This window comes from Alligator mississippiensis, chromosome 7 (genome assembly GCF_030867095.1).
Source record: "Alligator mississippiensis isolate rAllMis1 chromosome 7, rAllMis1, whole genome shotgun sequence".
In the NCBI taxonomy this organism is placed as follows: Eukaryota; Metazoa; Chordata; order Crocodylia; family Alligatoridae; genus Alligator; species Alligator mississippiensis.
This window is the reverse complement of record NC_081830.1, coordinates 54,588,232-54,599,735: the sequence shown is the minus strand read 5'-3', so window position 1 is coordinate 54,599,735 and position 11,504 is coordinate 54,588,232. Positions and strand designations below refer to the sequence as shown.

General features: G+C 49.7%; 1 pseudogene; it reads left to right on the top strand.

The window, feature by feature from the left end:
- Positions 1-11,138: 11,138 nt before the first annotated feature.
- On the top strand, positions 11,139-11,293 carry LOC132251991 (U4 spliceosomal RNA; annotated as a pseudogene).
- Positions 11,294-11,504: the final 211 nt, after the last annotated feature.

The following is an 11,504-nucleotide window of genomic DNA, read 5'->3' as shown; positions in this document are numbered from 1 at the left end:
CTGCCAGCTCTGGGTGCACATCCCCCTCAGGAGGCCAGACTGGCCATGGCACTGCTGGCCATCAGAAACTCCAGCTTCTCTCAGACGGGGGCCTCTGCTTGGGCATCCAGGCACTGTGCCCCTGCACCCCACAATATCGCTGGAAGTCACATGTTCTTGCCACCAGTGTGGACCAACTCAGGCCACTGTGGACACCTGCCATGCCCACCTGGTAAACCCTACCCCTGCCCTGGTCCCTGCCCCTGTCCCTGCCCAGTGTAGCCACACTCCCCTGGCCCCCAGGTTTCACTCCCAAAGCATGCATGGAGGCAGAAGACAGTGCAAAACTGTACTGAGCAGCCTGTGCCTCCTCAGCTAGGCAGGCATGGGCCTGTCACACGTGGAGGAATGTGTCTATGCCGGCAGTGATGTTGTCCTCAGCTGAGGTGGGAAGGACATGTAGCACAGACACAGGTAGCCTTCCAGGTGGTGGCAGAGGTTGTGGGGCAGCATGGGCTTGCCCACTGCACTATCAAAACTCAGAGTCCTGTGCCAGGTACTCAGGTGTGCCTGGGGCACCATGGCAAGCACCAGCAGCAGCAGGGTGTAGTGGGTCAGGCACCCCTCAGTCCATGCAAACAGCTCCTTGTGGTGTACCTGGGACACTCTCAATAGGGGCACACTCAGGCCACAGGGCTGGCATGGGGTGGGGGGCTGGTTCTGGGGTGTCTTCCTGGAGAGGCCCCCTGGGGGGAGGTTGGGGGCACCACCAGCTGTGTGCCCCATTTGATAAGGATCCCCTTGCCCCTCTGAACCTGGACACCATGGGCTGAGCAGCAGCATGGGAGACAAGCTGGCTTGCAAGAGGAGAAGCAGGGAGTGGTTCTGTGGCAGCTGCTGTCAGGACCAGGCCTCTCCTGGCCTCAGAAGCAAGCAGGGAATGGAAGCTGCCTGCAGCCAGAGCACCCAGCAGCCCACCTTCTGCAGCAGAGTGAGCAGGGATGGGGATCTTGTTTGGCAGCCACCTGTGCCAAGGTCTGCCTAGCTGACTTACCATGCTCCCTGGATACCTGTGCATGCACAATCCCCAGTTTGAGTGCACAGGCCCCTGGTACAAAGCATGTTCATAGATTCATAGATGCATAGATTGTAAGGTCAGAAGGGACATTGCAAGATCATCAGGTCAAGCCCCCTGCACCAAGCAGGAAAGGTAACTAGGGGTCAGGTGACCCCAGCAAGGTGACTATCTAGTCTCCTCTTGAAGTTTTCCAGGGTAGGCGATTGCACCACCTCTGGAGGGAGCTTATTCCACAATCTGGACACCCTGACTGTGAAGAAGCTTTTACTAATGTTCAGCCTGAATCGGTCTTCTAGGAGCTTGTGGCCATTACTCCTAGTTTTCCCCTGGGGTGCCCTGGTGAACAGTTGCTCACTGAGTCCTTGATGCACTCCCCTAGTGTAGCGGTAAATTGATACCAGGTCCCCTCTCAGCCTTCTTTTCCTTAGGCTGAAGAGTCCCAGATCCCTCAGCCTTTCTTCATATGGCTTGCCTTTTAAGATTCTGATGATATGGGTGGCTCTATGTTATGTTATCTCAGAAATATTGCAAACTGTCACAAACAACTTCTTTCTCCTGGCTCTATAGGACCTACAGGGGAGAGGCATGCAGGGGAGAGGCACCAGCTGACAGCCTGGTTGTACCTTCAGGGCCACTGCCAGCTTCAGCCAGGGCCCTGTGTATGCATCAGCTCCAGCAGCAGAGGACTTAGGACTGGACCTGGCTGCTGGATCACCTGGTCACAGTGGCCGAACAGCTGGTGGACTTGCAAGCCTGGAGCATGGAGGATATTGCATGCGAGCAGGAGAGAGATGCATATGAAGTGGTGAGTAGCTGGGTGGACCAGGAGTTTCAGGAAAGGATCCTGGCCCTCGAGGAGAGGCATCTGGAGTCCCAGGAGTGGCAGGCTGCCATGGTGGCTAAGGCAGTGGAGGCTACAGGGGAGGACCGCCAGGTGCTGGACACCATCCTGGTCCTGGTGATCAGCTTCGTGCCACCTGCTGCCCAGCCCCCAGCTGCAGGCTCACCTGCCCCCGGAAAGCCACCTGCTAACCAGCAGCATGCCTCCGCATGGGCCTGGGCTGAGGTGCAGTGGCACCTCCATCAGCCAAGTGCCCCGCCCCAGCCCAGGGTCCCCACCAGCATGTCTCCACTGTACCCTGCCCCGCCACTTGCCACTGGCTCCAACTCCATGACGTGCCAAAGCAGGAGCTGTCTGCCGTGGGGCTAGCACTGTGCACAAGCCCTGTTGGGCTGGCCTGCTGGCTGCAGGAGTGGGAGCTGCCATGCAAGCAGAGCAGTAGCTGCCATCACCCCCATGTAAGCCCCCTGCCTGCCAGCTTTACCACAGCGTGTGCACCTGGGTGGCCAGAGGCCAGGGTGCTGGGCACCTGTCCCCATGCTCTTCCCCATAGGCACCCCCACCTCACTGCCCCTTTCTGCTGGGAGGGCATATACAGCATGCTGTGGACAGAGTTTGCATGCGGAAGAGAGTGCTTTATTGGTGGTGGGTGATGGAGGGGCTGTGTGGGAAGTGGGGAGAGGGTAGGGTCTCTGTGGTTCAGGAGGGAGGCAGGGATGGGGTCTGTTGTGGGAGAGAGAGGAAAGAAGGGCTCTGTTGTTGGGGAGGGAGGGGGTCTGTGTTTGTGGAGGGGAATAAAGTACTTTTTGGAGAACTGTCTGCAGTAAGCATGATACTGGGGGTGTGCAGTGGGGATCAGGCTTGTGGGTGGCCTACAGTGTGGATAAGCAGCTCACCTGGGACCTTGGTGGGGGGGGGGGGGGCATCGCTATTGCAGCAACTGGCACTCCTGGTGTCATCAGGCATCCTCTGTCTGCTGCGCCTCCTCTGCCCAGGCTGATGAAATAGCTCCCTCTGGGCCTCACAGATGTTATGCAGCAAACAGGCTGTGAAAATGACCTGGGAGATGTTGGCCTCTGTGACCCTGAGGCGGGCAGTGAGGGTGCACCAGTATTCTTTCAGGTGGCCAAAGGTGCACTCCACCAGCACACGGGTCCTGCCCAGGTACCTGTTGAAGTATACCTGGCCAGGGTCAAGCTTGCCAGTGAAAGGCTGCATGAGCCAGGGGAAAAGCAGATAGGTGGGGTCCCCGATGAGGAGGGGTGGGACTACCACTATGTCCAGCTGGAGGTCTGGCACCCATGGCTCTTCACCAAGTCTAGCAGGGTGGAGTTGCAGAAGACATGGGTGTTGTGGGTGCTGCCCACTCAGCTGGTGCTCATGTTGGTGAAGGCACCATGGTAGTTGATGACAGTCTGGAGCAAGATGGAATGGAAACCCTGCTGGCTATAGTAGGGGCGACCACTGCAGGATGGGCAGGTGAGGGGGATGTGGGTCCCATCCAGGGCCCCGATGCACTGGGGGAAGCCCGGGGCATGGAACCCCACCACAACCACCAAGGGTCATGCGCCCAAAGCATGGTGTACCCCAGCACATCCTGGAGGATGCTGCACACCTTCAGGACAGTCTCCCTGGTGGTCACCTTGCCTACGCTGAAGAGGTGGCTGAGACTGACCCTGACCAGGCAGCTGTCACCATGGTGGTGAAGCAGGGCAACCAGGATGGTAAGTAGGAGCCCAGGGTGCCGGATGTTGCTCCCAGGACCTGGGAGTGAAGCAGCCATCACGTGGTGGGCCCAGGTTCCAGTACACTGTAGGCTGCTCTGGGCTAGGAAGGCAGGTGGCCAGGGAGCAGAGCACAGGGCTGGCTTTCAAATATGGGCCCTAGCTGCAGGCACCTGCAGCCGGATTCTTCAGCTGCTGTTGGGGGCCAGTACAGGGCCAGAGTGCGTGGGAGTAGACTACTGCCAGAAGCAGCAAATCTGCTCCCAAATGTCCGCACGTATAGATGCCTGCCCAGGGTGGGTTTACTCCAGAGTAAATTACTCCGGAGTAAACCCACCCAGCAGCATTGTGTGTAGATGCACCCAAAGAAACCTTTTGAGGTTCAATTAGAACAAATGAAAAGTTCCGCAGTTAAGACGGAACAATTCCATGTACCTATAGAGACTGGAGACCAACTAGCTAAGAAGTAGCTCTTCAGAAAAAGACCTAGGGTTGCATTGGACAATTAGCTGAATATGAGCAAACAGTGTGCCCTTATTGCAAAGAAGGCTAACGGCATACTGGGCTGCATTAGCAGGGGTGTTGCCAGCAGATCAAGGGAAGTGATTCTCCCGCTCTATTTAGCACTGTTGAGGCCACATCTGGAGTACAGTGTCTTGTTCTACCCCCCGCACCCCCCTCCTCCCCCAGTACAGAAATAATGTGGACAAATGGGAGATAGTTCAGTGGAGGGCAACAAAAATGCTGAGAGGGCTGGGGCACATGACTTATGAGGAGAGGCTGAGGGAACTAGTCTTATTTAGTCTAGAGAAGAGAAGACTGAGGGGATTTAATACAAGCCTTCAACTACCTAAAGGGTGGTTCCAAAGAGGATGGAGCTACAATGTTCTCAGTGGTGGGAGATGGCAAAACAAGGATAAATGGTCTCAAGTTGCAGCAAGGGAAGTTTAGGTTGGATATTAGGAGAAGACTTTCTCTCTATGAGGGTAATAAGGCACTGGAATAGGCTACCCCGAGAGGTTGTGGAATCTCCGTCATAGATTCATAGATTGTTAGGAGTTGGAAGGGACTTCGAAGGTCATCAGGTCCATCCCCCCAGCTCTAGGCAGGAAGACAACTGGGGTTAGGTGACCCCAGCGAGGTGACTGTCTAATCTCCTCTTGTAAACCTCAAGGGTAGGTGACTGCACCACCTCTGGAGGGAGTTTATTTCACAGTCTGGACACCCTGACTGTAAAGGAGTTTTTTCCTGGTATTAAGCCTGAAGTGGTCTTCCAGGAGTTTGTATCCATTGGTCCTGGTCTTTCCTGGGGATGCCCTAGTGAACACTTGTTCACTAAGCTCCTGATGCACTCCTCTGATATAGCACTAAGCTGCTATCAAGTCCCTTTTCAACCTTCTCTTCTTTAGGCTAAAGAGGCCCAGGTCCCTCAGCCTTTCCTCATATGGCTTGCCTTGGAAGTCCCTGATCATAAGGGTGGCTCTTTTCTGGACCCTCTCAAGTTTTTCCACATCCTTATTGAAGTGCGGTGCCCAGAACTGGACACAGTACTCCAGCTGTGGTCTCACCAGAGCTGAGTACAGCAGGAGTATCACTTCCTTAGTTTTACATGAGAGGCATCGGTTGATGCATGCTAGTGTGTTATTTGCCCTGCTGATCACTGCCTCGCACTGACAACTCATATTCATGCAATGGTCAATCAATACCCCTAGATCCTTTTCTGCTGTGGTGCTAGTCAAGCTGCCACCACCAAGCTTGTATGTATGTTGAGGGTTGTTTGCCCCTACATGGAGCACCTTACACTTGGAAATGTTAAACTTCATCTGGTTCCAGTCTGCCCAACTCTTGAGCCTGTCCAGCTCTGCCTGTACCTGCAACCTATCATCTGGCATGACCACACTGTCCCATAACTTGGTGTCATCCTTGGAGGTGTTTAAGACCCAGCTAGACAGAGCCTTGGCTGGGATGATATAGTTGGAGATGGTCCTGCTTTGATCAAGGAATTGAACTTAATAACCTCCTGAGGTCCACTCCTACTTTAATTTTCTAAGATTCTAAGACAGTGATACAGAAGTCTCCGAAAAGTGAAGAGAAGCAGCATGAGCCCTATACCCACAGATTTTACAGTTCTAAGTATTGTCACAACCTGTCCCCAGAGAGCTTAATGTATCATGATGCATGTATTACTGTTGCTCTATCAATCTATAATGCTGATCTGTCACCCGATATAATATCCCTTAAAGCACAGCAAGGTGTTGCACAGCTGGTTTAGAATCTGAGAAAGCCAGTTCTTGGAGTAAATAAGCTCCATCTGTCCTTTGTCCTTCACAGAAATGAATCAAATTTTTTTCTATTTTCTTGTCCCCCAGCTGGAACCTTTCCAGACTTACAATTAATGCAAAATACAGCCCAGACAGGTGTCAATACCCAGGGAAGGGCTAGATTCAGTGTAAGGTCTTTTATTTGTTCTTCTATTAACCATACTGTTGCACTTGACTGAACTTGTAGGGGGAAATGCAACAATTTCAGAATTAAAGCATAACACAAAGAACCTTATTTTCTTTTGCTGCTTCTCTCTCATCTTTCCTGAGGTATGGATCTGCTTCCTCCTACAGTAGTGAGAAAAGTACAGTAATATTAGCTTTCAAAGCTGAGATTTTCAAAGCACACTAAGGGAAGAAAATGCCAAATGTCACTGAGATTCTGTGGAAGCTTCATGTCTAGCTCTTTTGAGAAGCTCAGTCAAAATCTATTAATTCATACATTAAAGAAATTCATATTCACCAGTTCTAGGAGTGATTTTCCTACCTGCTAATCATTTTTCATTTCCTGTGAACCCATCTCCTCTAGACCTCAACCCTTTGTCCAACTATAAAAGAAAGCCGCTTTCCCATTCTTCATAATTCACCAACTCAGCTTTCACACACTGACTCTTTACAGGTGCCTTTCCTTATATTTTACAAATCCCACCATCCTGTGTGAAGGAGACTAACTGAAATTAATTAATGTTGCCTTTCCTTTAGACTCATCAGATGTCAACTCCTTTGCTATACACACTGCTGTCATTCCACCTACAGATTCTGAGACCTTGAAGAGTTAATTCATGCACATACTCCCTTGTCTGTTACCTATGACCACTTTTTGTATTTTTGACATAAATCAGTTCTCCCAAATAGCCTTATTATTTAGCATGTCAATTCTCCTTCTGAAGTTCACAACTGTTCTATCAAGTGTGTGCTTATGGTCTGCCACAATTTTATTTATATTAATTTCCTCTTTCTCCTGACCAGAGTATAAGAAGTTTACTGGTTAAATGAATCTGATATAAAACACGTGACCTGACCTGCATTTTTGTAATTAGCAATTCATATCACCCACCAGAAGGGACTTTTCAATTGTATTGCTGGAGAAGAGGAATCCATAGTAGCAAGGGGCTAGGAGTAATTATTTGCTGCACTGCACTGACATCTAGTGGCAGGTCCATCATAATACATATTTTAAAGGGAAGTGCAACCAGACTGTATACAACTGTCTGCTACTTACAATGACAATATTTGCATATTATATATCTATGCTGGAAAGAGGACAAAGATCAAACGCTCAAAAAGCTAGCTATAAATCTAGATGAACCTCAGTTTTAACCAAGGTTCTGGTTCTGATCCAAATCCCAAATCCATGTTTCCTGATTTGCCCTAGATCTAATGACTAAAACCCAAATCCTAACTAAATATCTTGGGGACCTTATAAACTATGCTCCCAGATTTTAAATGCATAGATCTAATCTATTTCAGATTTTAGCAGAAACACTACTCTAAGTCATGGCCTACAGACTCACTGTCAAACAGAGTACAGAAGAGGAAAATTTTGTTATTACAGCAGCTGTATTATTTAACTGAATAGCACTTGCAGAAGTAAATACAAGTTCTGAATATGTGTAATATAACTATGAAAGGTCAAAGGGATTGACAATGCCAACTGCATGAAATAATTTCAACCAACTACCCAGTAAAGAGGAACCTGCACAAAGAAGCCTGTTTAAAGCAGGCAGATGGGTTGTGACATAAATACAAGACAGCTCATCTGCTCAAAGTGCAATCATTTTATTTGAAGCCATTTTAAACACACTGAACAACCCATAAATAACATAAACTTACCAAGGGAGAGAGAATTGTGGTAGCAGTCACATGGAATGAGATTCCAGAATGCTCTATAATATTCTATTGAGAATAATTTTGCAGTTGGCCCATAAGTATTGAATTGCTAATCCAGGTATTACAATTTGCCATCAGGATTACTGTAGCCCACCTTCCAGCCTTGTGGAGAAATAGTAGTTCTGGTCTACTAAATGAATCAGCAACACCTATACGAAGCCCACTGAAATGTACTAATCTTTCACTTGGCTTCATTGTGGTTTGGATCACCTTCCTGAAAATTTGAGAGCCATGGCTTAAGAAGACCTATTGAAGCCATACTGTGGTGCAAAATTTGGAGGAAAGTGTTGTGCCACATATATTTTACAGTATCTGGAGGAATTGGAAAGACCTCTCCACTTCCTCCCAGTTATTGTCTGCTTGGAGTGATGGGAAGGTATGGGCAAAGTAAGACCCTTGGCCCAGATCTGGCCCATGAAGGGACTTTGTCCAGCCAGCGGTGGGTCCCTCGGTCCTGCCTGGCCCAGGTGTCATCCAGCCCATGGCACGTACTGCTGCCCCCAGCATGCAGAGGGGCTGGGGCAGCTCTCTGGCTGGACTCCATTTCTAAGTAGCCCAGGTGATGGCAACTTATTCTGGCTGTTGCTATGTCTGCCCCTAACCCCCTGGAATCTGATAGGGATCCACGTGCACAGTCACAGCCACAGCCACAACTCCAGCCCCAGCCCCAGCCCTGGTCCCAGCCCTGGTCCCAGTCCCAGACTGCCCTGCACCCACTCCAGACTTGCCCTGGCCAGAATGGCCCAGCTCTGGCCCAGCTGGGACATATGCACACAGCCCTGACCCCGGCCTGCCCCATGCCTGCTTCTGACATCCTGCCTACGATAAGCAGTGGTGGCAGCCAGGCAGAAGCTGCTGCTGGCTGTGGGGGAAAAGTGGCTGTCTCCATCAATGCTGCCCAGCCCTTCTTGCTCCAGCTGCCCAGAGCCCGTGCCCAAGCTGACCTGTAGCTTCTCTCCACACCATCACCACTGCTACCAGCAATGCTTCCAGGCCACCCAATGGGGCAGTGGTGGCAGTGGAGAGCCATAGGGCAGCCTGCGCACAGGCTCTGGGCATCCGTAGCAAGAATGGCTTGGCAGCAGTGAGGAGGAGATGGATGCTTTTCCCCCATGCCAAGCAGAAGCTTCTGTCCAGCTGCCATTGCTGCTCGGTGTGGGTGGGCAGTCTGGAACAGGAGCAGGTTGGGCCGCGGTTGGGACTATGTGCGTAGGTTCTGGCTGGTCCAGAGCTGATCTGCTCCAGCCAGGGCAAGTGCGGAGTGGGTGCAGGGTGGAAGGGGATGCAGCTGGGGATATGTGCTAAGACGCTGCTTGGCACTGGTGGCAGTGGTGGGGAGGAGCCACGGGGCATGTGGGCTCTCAGCGGTTGTGCAGGGGGGGAGGGAAGTGCTGTTGCAGGGTGTTGGGGGAGACGGGTGCTGACTGGCCCAAAACTCCCTATGTGGCCTGCAAGCCCAAATACTATCCTGCCCCTGCTTTAGTCCATTCATTCAGAACTTCCTGTGTTTTTTTACCTTAGTATTAAACTGCTTGAGATTGGCTCAGCATAAAAGACATGAAGGAATGTTACAACACCACTGAAACATTGTTATACCCAGGATGTCTCTTGGGGCTTTTGTTTTATCTAGAGAAGTACATGGGAAGGCAAATCAAGTTCCTCCCAAGTATACACCAGTTTATTGTGAAGTTATTCATCAGGAAATATGAACAAGAGCAGCTATATACAGCAGAGACTACACAAACATACTACTGCGTGGCAAGGGCGCAGGGTGCTCAGAATCTAGCTGCAGGGTTTGAGGCAAGTTCCAGACTCCCACACCTCTGCCTTGCTGTGGGGGTTTTATGCAATTTTATGCCTGCCTTTTGTAGCCCTCACACCTCAAGCAGAAGGTACCTGAAGAGAAGTTGGCTACACAGAAAAACACAAAGGCACAGACATTCAAAAACCAGAGGTGGAATTGATCTGAATTACAGAGTTTTCTGTAAGCGAAGTTTTAGTTTAGATTGGTAGTGAGCAGAACACACATTTGCTCTTTGGTGGGGGGCAACTATTAGACTGGGTTGTGCCATTTTCAAACCAGTCCGTGTGTGCTGAACTTCTGTTCTGCTACGGGTATAGATTGGTTTCCAATCACTGTTACCAGTAAAAGTGTACAGCGTGTGCCTGGCCAAAAAGCATATAGCTGCCTACTCTACTGGAAAATCTGGGGCACTTTGATTGAGGAAACTGGTTCTGGAATATTCCATCCATACTCTCCCTATACAGAGATCACTTCAGAGAACAGAAAGACCAAGACTTTTATGCTGGGTGAGATGTGGGCCCTAGATTCAGATGAGAGGTGATATTCTTGAGAAGCTCAATACAGGCTTAGTACAGAGATGGTAGGCCACGGTGCTCCTCTCTCTCCACTCCTGATTGGACCTTGAGGACAGATGGCATGTCCTTAACGTAAAGATGTCTTCTACAACCTCCACTGGAGTAGATCTTTCCAAACAAGTACATCTCACATGAGCTGAAGAACTGCTGTCATCACTCCCTCCCTCCATTCCCCTCCTTTCCAGAAGTGGACTGGGGTCCAGGCCAGGCACTGTCTTTGCTATCCAAAAGGAAGTAGAAAGACCTGGCCCACTAAAGCCAGCATACCTCCCCAGGTAGGTGCTGCCCTGGGGCAGGAACAGAGGGTCTTTTTCTTTTTCTTTTGCCTTTTTTTTATTGTTCTTTGGAATTTGTGTTAGGCAGGACAGTGGGAATAGGTGAGCAGGGAGGAGTGGGTGGAAAAGGTCTTTTGTAAAGGGATGAGAGTGGTGGTTGGGAGGTATGGTTGGGATTGGCAGGAGAACTTTCTTGTGTGGGGGTTTAGGCAAGGAGCTGGTTGTTGGGGGAAGGGAAGTCTTCCAGTTTGTAGTGATAGACATTATAATTTGGAGACCTCCTTTACTTGGAAGACTACAGAGGCTGGGGTTTAGAAGATGGTCCCTCTGATCAGTCAGAGAGACTGAAGGAATACAAAAGTTCACTTATTGCTCCCCAAATAAAATACGCTTTTTAGTTTTTCTCATTCACGTATACCTGTTTTTACTGAACCCAGTGATCACTAAAGAGTTCCCAGGTTTTGGGGTGCTGTTTAGGGAGTCTTGACTGTGGGTTGTTTGTTAACCGTAAGCCATTCTGAGTCTTTGTGATAAAAATTGAATATATTTTATTTGAGCAGGATAAAAAATTGAATAAATAACTATGTTTAAATACTTGCAAATTACAGGCCATTCTGCACAGAACTGGTGTGAAGGGAAGCTTCCTGTCATAGCTTTGCGCAGTGGCAGTATCATAGCCAATTAAGTTAATCCGAGGCACAATTATTGCTAATTGAACCTTTTCAGTATCTATTCTCAGTACTTATTTGACCTCTCATTATTATTTTATGCAAGTGCTTTGCTATTTTTAATGTTTACACTTACAAACTCACCCATGGGAGGGAGATAGTATTATAATCTTCCACCTTATAGGTAGAGAACCAGGACACACAGGGTACATCTACACATGAAATTAAGGTGAAGCAATAAACTCTGGAGCAGCTTGAGCTGGAATAAACTTCTCCTGGGTGCAGTATATACACATGCACCTGGGACAGCAGCAATTTTATCCAGGGCAGTGCAGTCCTGGGCTGGCAG